Here is a 17643-nt window from a genome sequence, read left to right as displayed (position 1 = left end):
AGGACATTTGCACTATTTGGACTAAGCTAAATATCTTTCAATAGATGTAGGCAAAATCTGGGTATATCACCCCCTAATAGAAGAACGGACATGCAATACCCCAGATAGTAAGTTTTGATGAGGTGGTAAGATTAGAGTCCCCACGACGAGACTTGGTTGAATGTTTATTAACGGCATACAGTAAAAGCCTGGTGTGTTATTATGCCTCACTAGTTGTAAGTTTATTGCTTTACTTTAATATTGAATTTTTGTACTGTTTCCTGCTACCTTGTTGGGTAGTTAGGATTTTTATGAGATACTATATATTGCTTAGTAACAAATAGCCTATTATACTCTTTTCTCCTACTTTCTCTCTTCCCACTTTCCTTTTAACATTACAACTTTCTATTGACAATCCGGAGCCTCTTGACGTTCGAGTCATACTACGGACTTTCATAAGTTATAATCTGACTCTCGTTAACTGACACTATAATTAGGGATGGGTACACTTACATTAGCCACTCAGAATGTTAAAGGGTTTCTGTCAGCCGAAAAGCGCTCTATCGCGTACTGTGACTTCCAAAAAAAACCCCATAGATATAGTGATGCTACAGGAGACCCATTTTAAAAAATGTCACGAACCTCAAATAGCCACACGATATTTTGACAAACATTATCTTAGTTCAGGCACAGGCAGGAAAAATGGTGTCTGCATTTCAATTAGATGAAATGTCCCTTTTGAGCTCCTCCAGAAATATAGAGACAAAGAGGGCAGACTTCTGATTGTCGTTGGGTTATATTATGGCTCACCGATCACTCTGGCCAACGTCTATGCCCCAAACAGGCCAACAGCTATCTTTTTTTAAGTCAGTTGTAAATGCTATACTAGATATATCCAAGGGTCCTATCATTTTGGGAGGTGATCTTAACTTTACTATGCACCCTTCACTAGACAACTCGACAGGGAAAACATATATTAATAACAAAACACTAAAAGCTAATTGTGCGGTCTTAGACACTCTAACCCTATTTGATACTTGGAGAATAGCACACCCTACACAGAAAGATTTTACATTTTTCTCGCATCCACAACGTTCCTATTGTCGGCTGGATTATGTTATGTGTAGCCAAGTACTCTTAACTCAATTGAAACAGTCTAAAATAACTCATACCCCATGGTCAGATCATAGCATGGTATCGACGGTTTTTAATTGGCCTACTAGACCCAAAAATACACTGAATTGGAGACTTGATGAGTCCATTTTGACTAACCAGGCAACATTAGGACTGATTAAAGCATCTAATGAGTTTTTCTTGCTGAATAAGCCAGAAGACACTTCAGCTGTAAATAACTGGGAGGCGTATAAGTGCTTTATTAGGGGCCACTTGATACAACACACCGCAGCACTTAGAAAGATGGTAGCGACTACACTCTTATCCTTGACTGATAGTTTAAATAGTGCAGATAGGAGACATAAAGTGCACCCAACTTCAGAGCAGGCACTTGCGGATCTAACCTTAGCGAGGGAATGCCTGAATAACTATCTGACCCAGAAAGCACACTTGAGAGCTCTCACCACTAAGGCAAATTTTTTTGCTGAGGGCAACAAAGCAGGGAAGCTATTGGCTAGGCTGCTTAAAAAACAAAAATATACTTCCTTTATCAAGTCCATTATGCACCCCTCGGGTAAACAAGTCAGTACACATGAGGATATAGCAGACACCTTCGTCTCCTACTATTCCAAACTCTATAATCTTCACCCTGACATATCCCAGGAGAAAGTCACTAATATAGCGAATTATCTCTCTACAGTTCAAACCCCGAGAATTTCGGAAGACGATAGGCACAAATTAGACTCCCCAATAACACTACAAGAAATCCAGAATACGATTAAAGAACTCCCCAGTGGCAAATCACCCGGACCAGATGGTCTAACAGCCAAATTCTACCAACTACTACAGCCTCAATTGAGTACACCATTGCATAAGTTATTCACTTCGATAGATGAGGGTGGGAGCTTTTCTAGCTCCTTATTAGAGGCTGTTATTACAGTAATACCTAAGGCTGATAAATCAGGCACTCTGGCGGGTAACTATAGACCTATTTCGCTCCTAAATCTAGATGTGAAAATATATGCTAAAATATTATCTAATCGTTTAAACACCATTTTGCCTAAAATTATACACCCAGATCAGGTGGGGTTTGTCAAAGGACAGGAAGCGAAGGATAATACAATTAGAGTCCTTCATTCTCTACAAGCAGCGCATAATAATAAGACACCTCTAACGCTCTTGTCAACTGACGCAGAGAAGGCTTTTGACAGGGTCAACTGGCATTTTATGTGGGAGACTCTGTCGAAATTTGGCTTCCCCACTACGTTCATATCCAAAATTCAGGCACTATACTCGAACCCGCAAGCTAGGGTCCGGGTAAATGGGACTATCTCACATCCGTTCCATATAATTAACGGTACCCGCCAGGGTTGCCCGTTGTCGCCACTCTTATTTGCCATCACTATTGAGATTCTTGCTACTAAAATTAGGGATAACATAGACATAACAGGTTTACAATATAATCATATCACCCAAAAATGCTTGCTGTTTGCAGACTATATCATCTTCACGCTGCAATCACCCTCCTCTACTATCCCTGCACGAATACAGACTTTGGACGGGTACGGACAGGTTTCCGACTTTTCTGTTAATATGGAGAAATCAGGATTACTACTGGTAAACACGCCTCAACATGATATTGACTATATAAGATCACACACAAAATTTCGAATTACGGATAGGCTTAAATATCTAGGTTTGATAATCCCATGCAATTATCTGGAACTATTTAAAGCTAACTATATTAGTCTTCAAGGCTCGGTGAAAAATCTTCTAGAGGGTTGGCATAGACAAGGCCATTTATCTTGGAGAGGGAGGATAAACACAGTTAAAAGGATGCCGATACCTAAGTATTTGTTTCTGTTCCAGACGCTACCAAAGGCTGTGCCTAACTCCTACTTAAGAGTTCAACAAAGAATGATTAATTCATTCATCTGGTCGTATAAGAGACCCAGGGTCTCTCAGAGCACTCTACTTGCGGAGGGAGGATGGAGGACTGGGTACTCCAGATATTATGAACTACTACAGAGCTGTTCATATGACTAGAGTGATCTCCTGGTCTCATGCTTGTCAATCGGCTTTATGGGTACAAATTGAAAGTTCGATGCTCCAGACTGACTACATGAGAGATCTTGCTTGGCTGCCTAAAAATCATAGACCAATACTTGCTTACCAAAATAGCTATGTTAAGGCCACATTGGATGTGTGGGACCATGTGATCACACATTTTTCAGGAATTTCCTCTCCGGTCTCACCTTTGACCCCATTATTGGGCAATCAGATTTTTTTTTAAGACGCGGCTTTGGATCACACTAATGACAAAGAGCATTTAGGTAATATACCCGTATACCTAGTGTTGGAGTCGGGTGAGATCAAAGATAGATCAGTATTGTGTGAGGAGCTAGGAACTCCCTTTCAGAAATGGTACGCGTACTTTCAAATAAGGCACGCACTTTACAAAAGTACGCATAGAAATAGTGTGTCAAGACAACTGACGGCATTTGAACGACTATGTGTAAACCCAGAAATTGAAAAAGCACATCTTTCAATATCTTACAAATTACTTAGAGGCTCCTTCCCAGGCAAACGACCCGCTTTTGTAGAGAGGTAGACTTCGGCGTTACCAGAGACTATTACTGACGATGACTGGAAGCTTTGCTTCAAGATGACACACTCAGCTTCTCCATCTTTGTCCCTGTCCGAACTGAACTATAAAATCCTTGCACGTTGGTACCTGACACCTCACCGTCTTAGGTGCATCTTCCCCTCTGCATGTTGGAGGCGGTGCGGTGGGACGGGTACTATACTACACGTATGGTGGGAATGCCCCCTTTTGACTACTTACTGGACACAAATAGAACACAGTATTTATAAGATTATAGGCCTCCACATAGTTCTTAGCCCCGAACTTATTTTACTAAATATCACACTGCCTATACTTTGCTCCTACCGCAAGAAACTGCTTCAATTAATGCTTACATGCGCGAAGAGACTAATCCCAAGGCTTTGGAAGACACAAAAGATCCCCAGTCATGCAGAATGGATCGCTGACATTAAACACATTTTAACCCTAAAAAGGCAACATTACTGCTACTTAGGCAAACAGGATTATTTTGCAGACTTACTCTTTATCTGGGAGCAAGGTCTTATTCATCTCGAATAAATGGACTTGACTATATGGTTAGGGCCTACGACCTACTCTATATATTCTCCTCTTTTTCTTCTTTTTCCTCCCCCTCCTTTTCTTCCCTTCTTTACTTCCTTTTTCTCTTCTTTTCAAACTTTTATTGAAAACCACTGGGCAATATATTAGGGAATTGGTTATTAGTTTAAAATTAAAAAATGTTTGGGATCACTTGAAATATTCATATAATTATACTGTCTTTTTTTTATTGTATTTCTGTTAATGATTATTTTACTGTTATATCTTGCAATTGAAACCCAATAAAAATTATTGAATAAAAAAAAAAAAAAAAAACTCATAACTAAAGTGCTAAAAAGTACACTTCACCCATAAACTACCTATTAACCCCTAAACTGAGGCCCTCCCGCATCACAAACACTAAAATAAAATAATAAACCCCTAATCTGCCGCTCCCGACATCGCTGCCACTATAATAAACATATTAACCCCTAAACCACTGCACTCCTGCATCGCAAACACTAGTTAAATATTATTAACCCCTAATCTGCTGTCCCCAAAATAGCTGCCACTATACTAAAGTTATTAACCCCTAAACCTAACCCCCACTAACTTTAACATAATTTAAATAAATCTAAATAAAAAATATAGCTGCAAGCAGCGATAGAGATGGCCACGCGCATCGCCTTTGCAATGGCATACAAGCTGCTAAGTCACAATATATAGCTATACAGCAAATTTCACAGCTTTAACATAAGCGGTTGCAAAGAAATCATATTTTCGAAATTGTCGCGTATACCAATATGGCGTTTTTGAACAATTCAAAATGGCTGCAAACCACATGAACTATCAACTTCTCTTGAACAAATCTGAATGTTAGTCATAAGATAACTCTGTAAACAAAATTTCAAGTCTGTCCCATAAGCGGTTTCGGAGAAGATTTTTGTAGTTTTTAAAAACAGTGCATACAAAACAAAATATCCACCAAGCTATGCAATGTATGGCTTTTAAATTGCACATACTAATGCTCACTACAGACCTCTACAATTTTCAGAAGTTTCATGAAAATTTGCAAATGTTTCATTTCATGAAGGCGACTGCGCAGTGCGAATTTTAACTGCAATATTGTCTTTGAGGGTTATGACTATGTGTAATCATGTGTCTATTACACTGTAATATTGTGAAATATTGTAAAACTAATGCATAAAGTGCAAATTTACGCAATTAAATGTCGATAAAAAGGTTAATGTCTCACAGCAGCCATGTTGATTATAGAAAAATCGCAGTTTGAACAAACTTGGTAGAGGACCTTGCAAGGAGTATATGTGCAAAATTCTGTTTATTGCACTAAGCGGTTTAAGAGAAGATGTTTAAAGGTTTTCGCAAAATGCAAGATGGCTGCTACATCATGTGACAAAGGCACTTCTGTTGAACAATGGCAAATGTAGGTCATAGCAGCACTGAGCACAGCAAGTTTCAAAACTGCAACATAAGCAGTTTCAGAGCTGAAGATTTTTAAGCGTTTCTCAATTTGTCGCAAAAAACAAAATGGCTGCCTAACCATATGACCTATGAGTTCAATGTTGCATGAGATGTAGCATTGCAATAGGCTGTACCAGCATACCTGATTTCAAGAGTTTAGCATAAGTAATTTGTGTTTTTTGAGCAATTGAATCAAAAAAGTCAGTATTAAATTATAAATAATTACGATAAAAATAAAACTAATATTGCTGCCACATCATGTGACTGATTCTCTCCTAATGAGCAATTATGAATCTAGGTCACAATATAAGATTATACAGCAAATGTCCTAGTTCTAACACAAGCGGTTTCAGAGAAAATTGACTTTCGTTATTTTTGCGTAAACCAAGATGGCTGCCTGATCATAAGATATACAGCCTCCATATTACGCACAATAGTGCTCACCATAGATGTCAATAAACATGGCAAAAATACGCATTTTTGTAAAACGGTTTTTGTTTTATTATTAATTTTAAAATATCGTTAAGCGTTTTTGAACAATTCAAAATGGCTGCCAAACCCCATTACCTATCTTCTCTTGAACAAATATGAATGTTAGTCATAAGATAACTCTGTAAACAAAATTTAAAGTCTGTGCCATAAGCGGTTTCGGAGAAGAAGATTTTTGTAGTTTTTAAAAACAGCGCATACAAAGCAAAATGGCCGCCAAGCTATGCATTGTGTGGCTTTCAAATTGCACATACTAATGCTCACTATAGACCTCTACAATTTGCAGAAGTTTTATGAAAATTTGCAAATGTTTTATTTCACGAAGGCGACTGCACAGTGCGAATTTTTACTGCAATATTGCCTTTAGGGGTCATGACTATGTGTACTCATGTGTCTGCTACACTGTTATATAGTTAAATAGTGTAAACATAATGCATAAAGTGCAAATTTACGCAATTAAACAGCAATAAAAAGGCAAATGGCTCATAGCAGCCATGTTGATTATGGAAAATTCGCAGTTTGAACAAACTTGGTAGAGGAGCACATGTGCAAAATTGGACTTCATTGCACTTAGCGGTTGCAGAAAAGATGTTTAAAGATTTTCGCACATTTCAAAATGGCAGCTAGATCATGTGACTAAATCACTTCTCTTGAACAAACTTTATTCTAGGTCAGTACAGCAGTACACACAGCAAGTTTCACAGCTGTAACATAAGCGATTCTGGAGATTTTCAAGCGGTTGTCGAAATTTGTGGCAAAAAGCAATATGGCTGCTAGATCACATGACCTATAAGATTTATGTTGCACAGGATTATGCACAGCACAGTTTCATGAGTTTTTGAGTTATGCTGTTTTTATAAGCACTTGAAAAGGTGGCATCATAATAATAAAAAAATAAAAAAAATAATAATAACCCTGACAATAACAATAGGTTGTCCTGCAACTTCGTTGCATGGCCACCTAATTACAATTAATACCTAAATAATTCCTATTTAAAAATAAATACCTGTAAAATAAACCCTAAGCTAGCTACAATATAACTAATAGTTACATTGTATCTATCTTAGGTTTTATTTTTATTTTACAGGTAAGTTTGTATTTATTTTAACTAGGTAGAATAGTTACTAAATAGTTATTAACTATTTACTAGCTACCTAGTTAAAATAAATACAAATTTACCTGTAAAATAAAACCTATCTTGTTTTACACTAACACCTAACATTACACTACAATTAAATCAATTACATTAATTAAATACAATTAACTAAACTACAAAAAAATACACTAAATTACACAAAATAAAAAAGAAATTATCAAATATTTAAAATAATTACACCTAATCTAATAGCCCTATCAAAATAAAAAAGCCCCCCCAAAATAAAAAAAAACCCTAGCCTAAACTAAACTGCCAATAGCCCTTAAAAGGGCCTTTTGCAGGGCATTGCCCCAAAGAAATCATCTCTTTTACCTTTAAAAAAAAAATAACAAACAACCCCCCAACAGTAAAACCCACCACCCACACAACCAAACCCCCCCAAAAAAATCCTATCTAAAAAAACCTAAGCTCCCCATTGCCCTGAAAAGGGCATTTGGATGGGCATTGCCCTGAAAAGGGCATTTAGCTCTTTTTCAGCCCAAACCCTAAGCTAAAAATAAAACCCACCCAATAAACCCTTAAAAAAACTTAACACTAACCCCCGAAGATCCACTTACAATTTTTGAAGACCGGACATCCATCCTCAACGAAGCCGGGAGAAGTCTTCATCCAAGCGGCAAGAAGTGGTCCTCCAGACGGGCAGAAGTCTTCATCCAGATGGCATCTTCTATCTTCATCCTTCCAACGCGGAGCGTCTCCATCTTCAAGACATCTGGCGCGGAGCATCCTCTTCTTCCGATGGCTCTTCAAGAATGAAGGTTCCTTTAAGGGACGTCATCCAAGATGGTGTCCCTTGAATTCCAATTGGCTGATAGAATTCTATCAGCCAATCGGAATTAAAGGTGAAAAATTCCTATTGGCTGATGCAATCAGCCAATAGGATTGAGCTTGCATTCTATTGGTTGATTGGATCAGCCAATAAGGTGGAAGCTCAATCCTATTGGCTAATTGCATCAGCCAATAGGAATTTTTCACCTTTAATTCCGATTGGCTGATAGAATTCTATCAGCCAATCGGAATTCAAGGGGGATTGTTTGTAAAAAAAATGTTTCAGGTAAAAGAGGTTTCTTTGGGGCAATGCCCTGCAAAAGGACCTTTTAAGGGCTATTGGCAGTTTAGTTTAAGCTAGGTTTTTTATTTTTTTTTATTTTGATAGGGCTATTAGATTAGGTGTAATTAGTTTAAATATTTGATAATTTCTTTTTTATTTTGTGTAATTTAGTTAATTGTATTTAATTAATGTAATTTATTTAATTTTAGTGTAAGGTTAGGTGTTAGTGTAACTCAGGTTAGGTTTTATTTTACAGGTAAATTTGTATTTATTTTAACTAGGTAGCTAGTAATAATTATTTACTAACTAGTCTACCTAGTTAAAATAAATACAAACTTAGCTGTGAAATAAAAATAAAACCTAAGATAGCTACAATGTAACTATTAGTTATATTGTAGCTAGCTTAGGGTTTATTTTATAGGTAAGTATTTAGTTTTAAATGGGAATTATTTAGCTATTAATTTTATTTTTTATTTAGATTCATTTTAATTATGTTAAAATTAGGTGGTGTTAGGGTTAGGTTTAGGGGTTAATAACTTTAGTATAGCGGTGGCGACGTTGGGGGCGGCAGATTAGGGGTTAATAAGTGTAATGTAGGTGGGGCGGCAGATTAGGGGTTAATAAGTGTATTGTAGGTGGCGACGAAATTGGGGGCGGCAGATTAGGGGTTAATAACTAATGTAGGTGTCGGGGATGTCGGGGGCGGCAGATTAGCTGTGTTTAGACTCGGGGTTTATGTTAGGGTGTTCGGTTTAAACATAACTTTTCTTTCCCCATAGGAATCAATGGGGCTGCGTTACGGAGCTTTACACTCCTTTATTGCAGGTGTTATTTTTTTTTTTAGCAGGCTCTCCCCATTGATGTCTATGGGGAAATCGTGCACAAGCACATAAAACTAGCTCAAAGCAGCGCTGGTATTTGTGTGCGGCATGGAGCTCACTTTTGCTCAACGCTGCAATATTGCCTGCTAACGCCAGGTTTATGAAAACCTGTAATAGCAGCGCTATAGGGAGGTGAGCGGTGGAAATAACTTGCAAGTTAGCACCGAACCACTCATAATGCAAAACTCGTAATCTAGCTTTAAATGTTGGGGTTTGGAGAGATTAAGATCTGGTATCAGAGGGGGAGATAGTGTATGCGTATTGCTTCAAAAAGAAACAGTGGATTTTCAGATTGAATTCTGTCATGCCTAATGGCATGAATTAATTCAATAACTATTGAGTGGTCCTTTAAAAATGAGTGACATTCTGAAGGGAATGTAAACGATTGTACTAATATATGATTTGCAATGTTATCGGCGGATAATTCCCATTTAGGAATTTTGTAACGAATGTGGAAGTTTACTTAACATGGTTTGTTATTTAAAAGATGCTAATAGCATAATCCTTGATTGTGGATATGGAATGATATTAAAGGCTCGATTTATCAAGCCTCTTCGGCTGCAAGTTCTCTCAAGAACTTGCTCGCCGAGATTTATCAAGCAGCGGTCACCAGACCGCTGCTTCCCTAACATCTTCGCCACCTCTATTGTGGCGAAATTCAATCTTCTCGGTCGAATCCGACCGAGGAGATTGACAGCTCCTGCCCGTGAGCGCAAAATTGTGCTCGTGTGCAATGTTAATTACCTGCGGGTAATTTCGCCCCGCCACAGGCGAGCTGAGGCGTACAGGGGCGCGTATAAGCGCCCCTGCACGCCTCAGCGTTGATAAATCTAGCCATAAGTGTGGATTGTGTATAACTATGACAGGCTTATATGTATGTGCCAAGTAGAGTTAAGAGAATGATAGCAGGGAATTGACTATAGAGGTATACAGGAGTTGAAATGAGACCGCTAGCGAGGATAAAGGAATTTATGCAGCAAATATACCGTACTCTGCCAATTAAAATAATCTATAGGATATAATTCTATATAACATATGGCTTTCAAATGTGATGTCTTGTGTAATACTTACTTTGATATTTAGCTAACTCCCAAACACAAACATATTAACCCCTTAAGGACCGGACATTTCAGGCAAAAACTTCCCCAAAAGACCAGAGCATTTTTAGCATATTTGCCATCACTAAATTTAAACAAAGAGCCTTTTTATATATATATATATTTACCTGTCAAAACTATATATATTTTTTTTAGTAGACAACCCAAAGTATTGATCTAGGCCCATTTTAGTATATTTTACCGCCAAATGCGATAAAAAAAACTAACTTTTTCACAATTTTAGGTTTCTCACTTAAATTATTTACAAACAGTTTGTGCAATTATGGCACAAATGGTTGTAAATGCTTCTCTGGGACCCCCTTTGTTCAGAAATAGCAGACATATGGCTTTGGCATTGCTTTTTAGTAATTAGAAGGCCGCTAAATGCCGCTGCGCACCACACTTGTATTATGCCCAGAAGTGAAGGGGTTAATTAGGTAGCTTGTAGGGTTAATTTTAGCTTTAGTGTAGAGATCAGCCTCCCACCTTACATATCCCACCCCCTGATCCCCTTCAGTCCTTTTCCCTCCCCCACCTTACAATTGTCACCGCCATCTTAAGTACTGGCAGATAGTCTGCCAGTATGAAAATAAGCCTATATATATATATATTTTTTTTTTTAAATATACTTGCTGCAGTGTAGGTTCCCCCCCACCCTCCCTGATCCCCACCCAAAAGTTCTCTAACCCTCCCTATTTGCCACCATCTTAGGTACTGACAGCTGTCTGCCAGTACCAAGTTTGCTGCAAATGTGGCTATTAATAAATATAAATATATATAAAAAAAACACAATTATTTTCTGTACTGTAGCTGCCCCCCTCAATACCCTACCATCCTCCCAGATCCCTTTATGGCGACGATCCCACTATGGATCCCCCTCATTGCCCCTCCTTCCCTTTCAGTCACACCATCTTTATTTATTTTTGTATTATTGTAGCATGGCTGAGCAGTCCCGCCTCCTCCAGGGTACAACACTGGTCCTTAAGGGGTTAATGACAGAAGTTAACACCCATTGAGCTGACACTTCTGAATGCACCAATGACTGCACGCCCATAACCACACGCCCTTAGTCAGAATAACCAGTGAAAATGATTGGTTAACAGGAGGGTGCATCAGGATTGGTGAATGAACGTTATCTGAAAGGTATATAAAGGACCACCTAATAAGGCTTTAGTTTGTCAAATATAACATTGAAAAAGACCTGTACGAAGGCCGAAATGTGTCTGCAGTTAACCGTGTCCCTCACCCCTGCACCTGAAGCCGACATATCTGGTTATCGGCCAGGAAACAGTGAGGTGATACACGGTTTTTATTGTTGGGTTTTTGGTGGTGGTAATTTGTGTTCAGGGTGGTTCCGTTTTATCCCATGATTTAATAGTTAATGTTTTAACTTATATTACCTTTCATTAAAGTGAAAGTCAATCCTAGCGTTGTACAAATGCTAGGATTGACTATTGAAACAAAGGGGACTTTCATTCATGAAGTATAAGATACTTCATGTAGAAAGCTCCTTTATTTGTTTCAACTGATCGCCATTCTCAGGCTCCAAGCAGGATTTACCGCATGGCTATTGGCTAAGAGGTGAAAACGTCACCTCTTAGCAAAAAATGTTTTTAGCCGTGGGCTGCTGTAGCAGCTAAGAACGGTGATCAGTTGAAACAAATAAAGGAGCTTTCTACATGAAGTATCTTATACTTCAGAAATGAAAGTCCCCTTTGTTTCAATAGTCAATCCTAGCATTTGTATAACACTAGGAATGACTTTCACTTTAAGGAAGAAGTGCTATTAACTTTCTCTATTCTAATTAATTTAAAGTGGTAGCACCGGACACATTTGGTTCTTTTCCTTAAATTAAGTTTCACAGTGCCAGTATTTCTTTATTAGAAACATTGAGGAAGCCATGAGATCTATCTCCAACATTCCCCACAATCTTACTGAATACTTCTGGATGAAGAGACCATTCCCCTGGATGGTCTGAGGACTGAGAAATTCTGCTTCCCAATTGTCCACTCTTGGAACATGAACTGCAGATATGACAATGATGGATCTCTGCCCAATCCAGAATTTTCTGAACTACCTTCATTGCCAGGGAACTTCTGGTTCCCTCCTGGTGACTGATATATGCCACAGCTGTGACATCGTCTGACTGAAGCTGAAGGAAGGATTCTATCCTTAACTGGGGCCAAAATAGAAGATACCTATAAAATGCTCTGAGTTGCAAAATATTATTACACAACTTTACCTCCCAAGATGTCCAAACTCCTTGAGCAAGGCAAGAACCCCATATTGTACCCCAGCCGGACAGACTTGCATCTGTCAAAATAACAGTTCACAGACGACGAGCAAAGCTTGCTCCCTGACAAATGCACTGTGTGGGGAACTAACCACCATGAGATAGACTGCATTGCTAGGGGATTCAGAGAAATTATTTGTGAAAACTGAGATAGATCCCTGTTCCATTGATTCAGCACACAAAGATGAAGGGGCCTCCTATGCAGCCGGGCATAAGGTATTGCCACCATATAACCTATACAGGAAGCTACTGAGGGAAAAAGACTGAGCATGAAGATTCAGACAAGTAAACATTCATTTTGACATCCTTGTCTCTGTTAAAGGGTCAGTCAATACCAGAATTTGTGTTGTTTAAAAAGATAGATAATCCCTTTATTACCCATTCCCCAGTTATAATAATACACGTTTTACCTCTGTTCTTACCTTGTATCTAAGCCTCTGCAGACTGCCCCCTTATTTCAGTTCGTTTGACAGACTTGCATTTTAGCCAATCAGTGCTTACTCCTCGGTAAATTCACGTGCATGAGCTCAATGTTGTCTATGTGAAACACATGAACTAATGACCTCTAGTGGTGAAAAACTGTCAAAATGCTTTCAGATTAGAGGCGGCCTTCAAGGTCTAATAAATTATCATATGAACCTCCAAGGTTTAGCTTTTAACTAAGAATACCAAGAGAACAAAGTAAAATTAGTGATAAAAGTAAATTGGAAAGTTGTTTAAAATTACATGCCCTATTTAAATCATGAAAAAAAAATTTGGACTTGACTGTCCTTTTAAAGACAAGCTCATGGAGACTGAATCTATTTGAAATTCCAGAAAAGTTACCTTTATCTGAAGAATCAAAAAAACTCTTTGGCAAATTTACTTTCCAACCATGGGGCTGAAGAAATGACAACAGTAGGATGTCATGACATTCGCTGAAAGGTTGGTCATTATGCATACATTTTTTAAGACAAGCATTACACACATTGAGTAGGAGGGAGAACCTCAGCTTGTTTACATAAAACACATTTATAAAATGATTGAAAAAGCCTTATCTGATAAGGCTTCTAAATCTGGATTAGGCCCAGCTTGCAAGACATCAGCATGATCCATGATTTAGAGCTCAAAGGAGAGAGGAACCCACACCAACCACCCAGCAGCCCAACTGTAACTAAAGTAAGCGACTGCAGCATCCAGGACACCATTATAACAAAAAAAGGGTGGTAAACGATCACTTGTACACGCACCAGCGAGCACACAAACACACAAAAAATAAACAAATCATCAAGCACCAAAAGCAACATTTTCCATAATATTAATTGCCGTTAAATAAAAAATATATATCTATCTGAGCACAAAGAATGTATGTGCTAACAAACTAGCACTACTAAGCTGGCCAAGGCATTCATAATGGATTCCACCATGAGATACAAATGCCCCCAACATTTACCTCTAAAAGCTTTTGACCTAGTACTGAGAATGTGATCAGTAGAAGGTTTTTTAAAGCATGTCCTGGAGTAAAGGCCAGGAATATTCCTGCACTTAATGTCCAAATAAATAAATATTTTTATCCCCTTTAAATAAAAGGATAAAAATAAGCTTAAATGGACAGTAAAGTCATAATTAGACATTCATGAAAGATAGAAAGAGCATACGATTTTAAACAACTTATCAATTTACTTCTATAATTAAATTTGCTACCCTCTATTGTTATCCTTTGCTGAAAGGTTTAGATAGGAAAGCTCAGGAGCAGCAAAGAACCTAGGTTCTAGCTGCTGATTGGTGGCTGCATATATATGTCTATTGTTATCGGCTCACCCATGTGTTCAGTTAGAAACCAGTAGTGCATTGCTGCTCCTTCAACAAATGAAACCAAGAGAATGAAACAAATTTGATAAAAGTAAACTGGAAAGTTGTTTAAAATGTTATGTTCTGCCTAAATCATGAAAGAAAAACTGTGTTTCTTGTCCCTTTAATGCCTAATACTCCATTTAGACTCATGACAAAATCAGTACTGAAGAGGGAAACTCCATGGTTCTAGCCAAGAAACCCTAAAAACATAAATTATGCTTACCTGATAATTTTCTTTCCATCTGTATGAGAGTCCACGGCTTCATTCCTTACTTGTGGGAATACAGAACCTGGCCACCAGGAGGAGGCAAAGACTTAAATACCTCCCCCAGTCATTCTGCCGAGGGAACAAGGAACAGTAGGAGAAATATCAGGGTATAAATGGTGCCAGAAAAACAAAAAAATCTGGTCCGCCCAACGGAGAAAAGGGGCGGGGGCCGTGGACCCTCCTCATACAGATGGAAAGGAAATTATCAGGTAAGCATAATTTATGTTTTCCATCTTAATATGAGGATAGTCCACGACTATATTCCTTACTTGTGGGAAACATATACCCAAGCTCTAGAGGACACTGAATGAAAACGGGAGTGAAAAAAAAGAGAGGCGGACCCTGTTCGGAGGGCACCACTGCCTGCCAAACCCCTTTCTCCTAAAAGCTGCTTCTGCCGAAGCAAAAATGACAAATATGTAAAATCTTGAAAAACAAAAATATGTCAGGAAGACCAGGTAGTCGCTCTACAATCTAATCCATGGAGGACTCATTCTCAAAAGACCCAACAGGAAAACACAGCTCTAGCCGAAAGAGCCCTAAACCTCTAAAGGAGGCTTGTGTCCCGGTGACTCATTAGCTTAAGCAAACAATGCTCCTCACCCAGAAAACAAAGAAGTGGACGAGGCTTCCTGCCCCTTACGCTTCTCAGAATAAACACAAACAAGGAAGAAGTCTAACAAAACACCCTTGTAGCCTGAAGATAGAACTTCAAGGACCGAACCACATCCAAGTTATGAAATAACTGTTCCTTCGAAGAAAAGAATTAGGCCATAAGGAAGGAACCACAATCTCCTGATTGATGTTGCAATCTAGAACAAGCATAGGAAGAAAATCTAACCCAGTATGAAGAACAGCCTTAGCCGTAAGAACAACTAGGTAAGGAAACTCACAATGCAAGGCAGCCATCTCAGAAACTCTGCACGCCGAAGCAATAGTCAGTAGAAAAAGAGCCTTCCCAGACAGAACATTTTAATGTCAACACCATGCCTAAGCCCAAACGGAACCTTCTGCAAAAACTTCTGTTCTGCAAGAACAAGATGTAAACTCCAAAGAGGAGCACTAGATCTTTTTTTTTTTAAATTTATTTGTCACCATCGATGCATACGAACAACTTAAATTACACATCATTGTGCCACGCAGGGCCAAATATCAAATATTACAAAAAGTTAAATCATTAGGCATATAGTAATATTAAAGGGACACTCAGTCAAAATTAAACTTTCATTATTCAGATAGAGCATAACATTTAAAACAACTTTCCAATTTACTTCAATTAACTAAATGTGCAGAGTCTTTTTATAATTAAACTTTTTGAGTCACCAGCTCCTACTGAGAATAAGTGTGTATGCATTTGTGATTGGCTGATGGCTGTCACATGGTACACTGGGAGTGGAAAAAGACATAACTTTTAAAATTGTCTGAAAAAAAAAATCTGCTACTCGTTTGAAGTTCAGACTAAGTGCTATTGCATTGTCTTGTTATCTTGCATTTGTTGATTATGCAAATCTACTGTGTTGACTGGTCCTTTAATCCATAGTTACCAAGAATACGCCTCCATAATATAACTGTACACATCGGTGGGCTTTTTCTATATTTTAAACCGGACCCCAAAAACATACCACACAAACAACAACCACCACAACAGAGAAGAAAAAATAAATAAATTATATATATATATATATATATATATATATATATATATATATATATATATATATATATATATATATATATATATATATATATATATACACACACACACATATATATATACATATATACATATACATACATACACATTCGCAGAATTGTTTCTGCCCGGTTTCAAACCAGGGACCTTTTGTGTGTTTGGCGAAAGTGATAACCACTACACTATAGAAACTGGTCTTAGCAGGGAAAGATTGTAGGGGACATCCGATCCTTAAGAGTACGCTCATAGAGAGGGTCGCTGGCAAGGAGCCGAAGGTCTCCGCCCAATATCAAATACAAGACCCCCCAATTAGTAGGAGGAATTCTCCTTCTCCAAGAGAAGATGTCCTCACCGAGAGGTCCCGACTGGTATGAAACTAGAAGACCAAATCCTCCAAGGAGAATGCTCGCTGAGGAACGAAAGGAATACTTGGAAGGAAACTCCCAACTCCCTGACCTCACTAGGACACTCTCTCTCCATGGACAAGGAAGCGAAAAAGTCCAAATCGCCCCGGAGGAGCTTAAGAGAAAAAAAAAAAATCAAGACAGGGAGATATGAACGGAACACTGGGATTGATTTCCTCACCCGGAATTCCATGTAAGTCTGTAAAGACAGCTACACCAACTGCATGCCAAAGTTTCGGCCTCGGCTGTGTATATCACTCTTGAGTCTCCACCCTCGTGTCAACGAAGACCTGAAAGGGGACTGGAGGGCATAACCCGAAGGGTAAATTTCACAAGATCTCAGGAAAAATTCTGGTCCAAAAGACAAAACAGCATCCAAGATCCACCCTGGTGTCTACACCAGCAACTCCGGTTTAGATCCATCTCTGAGGATAATAAAGACACAAGAAAAACCCAAAAGGTCTATTAGCAGGCGAAGGTAAGAAACCCATAAAAGCCAAGACCCAGGAACTACTGTAAACTCTGTAAGCAGGATACTGCCACTTTAACCCCCAGATCCCAAGAAGGAAACCTAGGATAAGAATGATTACTGTAAGATACAGTTCCTAAGAACCGGATTAGCTCAAAAAGGATGAACCAGGAAATACATCCTTCTTTCTAACAAAAGGAAGGGAGAACCTTACATTCTCCAACGAAAAGAAGAACTAATAAGCTTAAAAATCATAGAAACCAATTAGGACAGGAAGACCATCCCCCAATTAA

Source organism: Bombina bombina, chromosome 2 (genome assembly GCF_027579735.1).
Source record: "Bombina bombina isolate aBomBom1 chromosome 2, aBomBom1.pri, whole genome shotgun sequence".
Classification (NCBI taxonomy): domain Eukaryota; kingdom Metazoa; phylum Chordata; class Amphibia; order Anura; family Bombinatoridae; genus Bombina; species Bombina bombina.
This window is presented reverse-complemented; position numbering follows the sequence as displayed.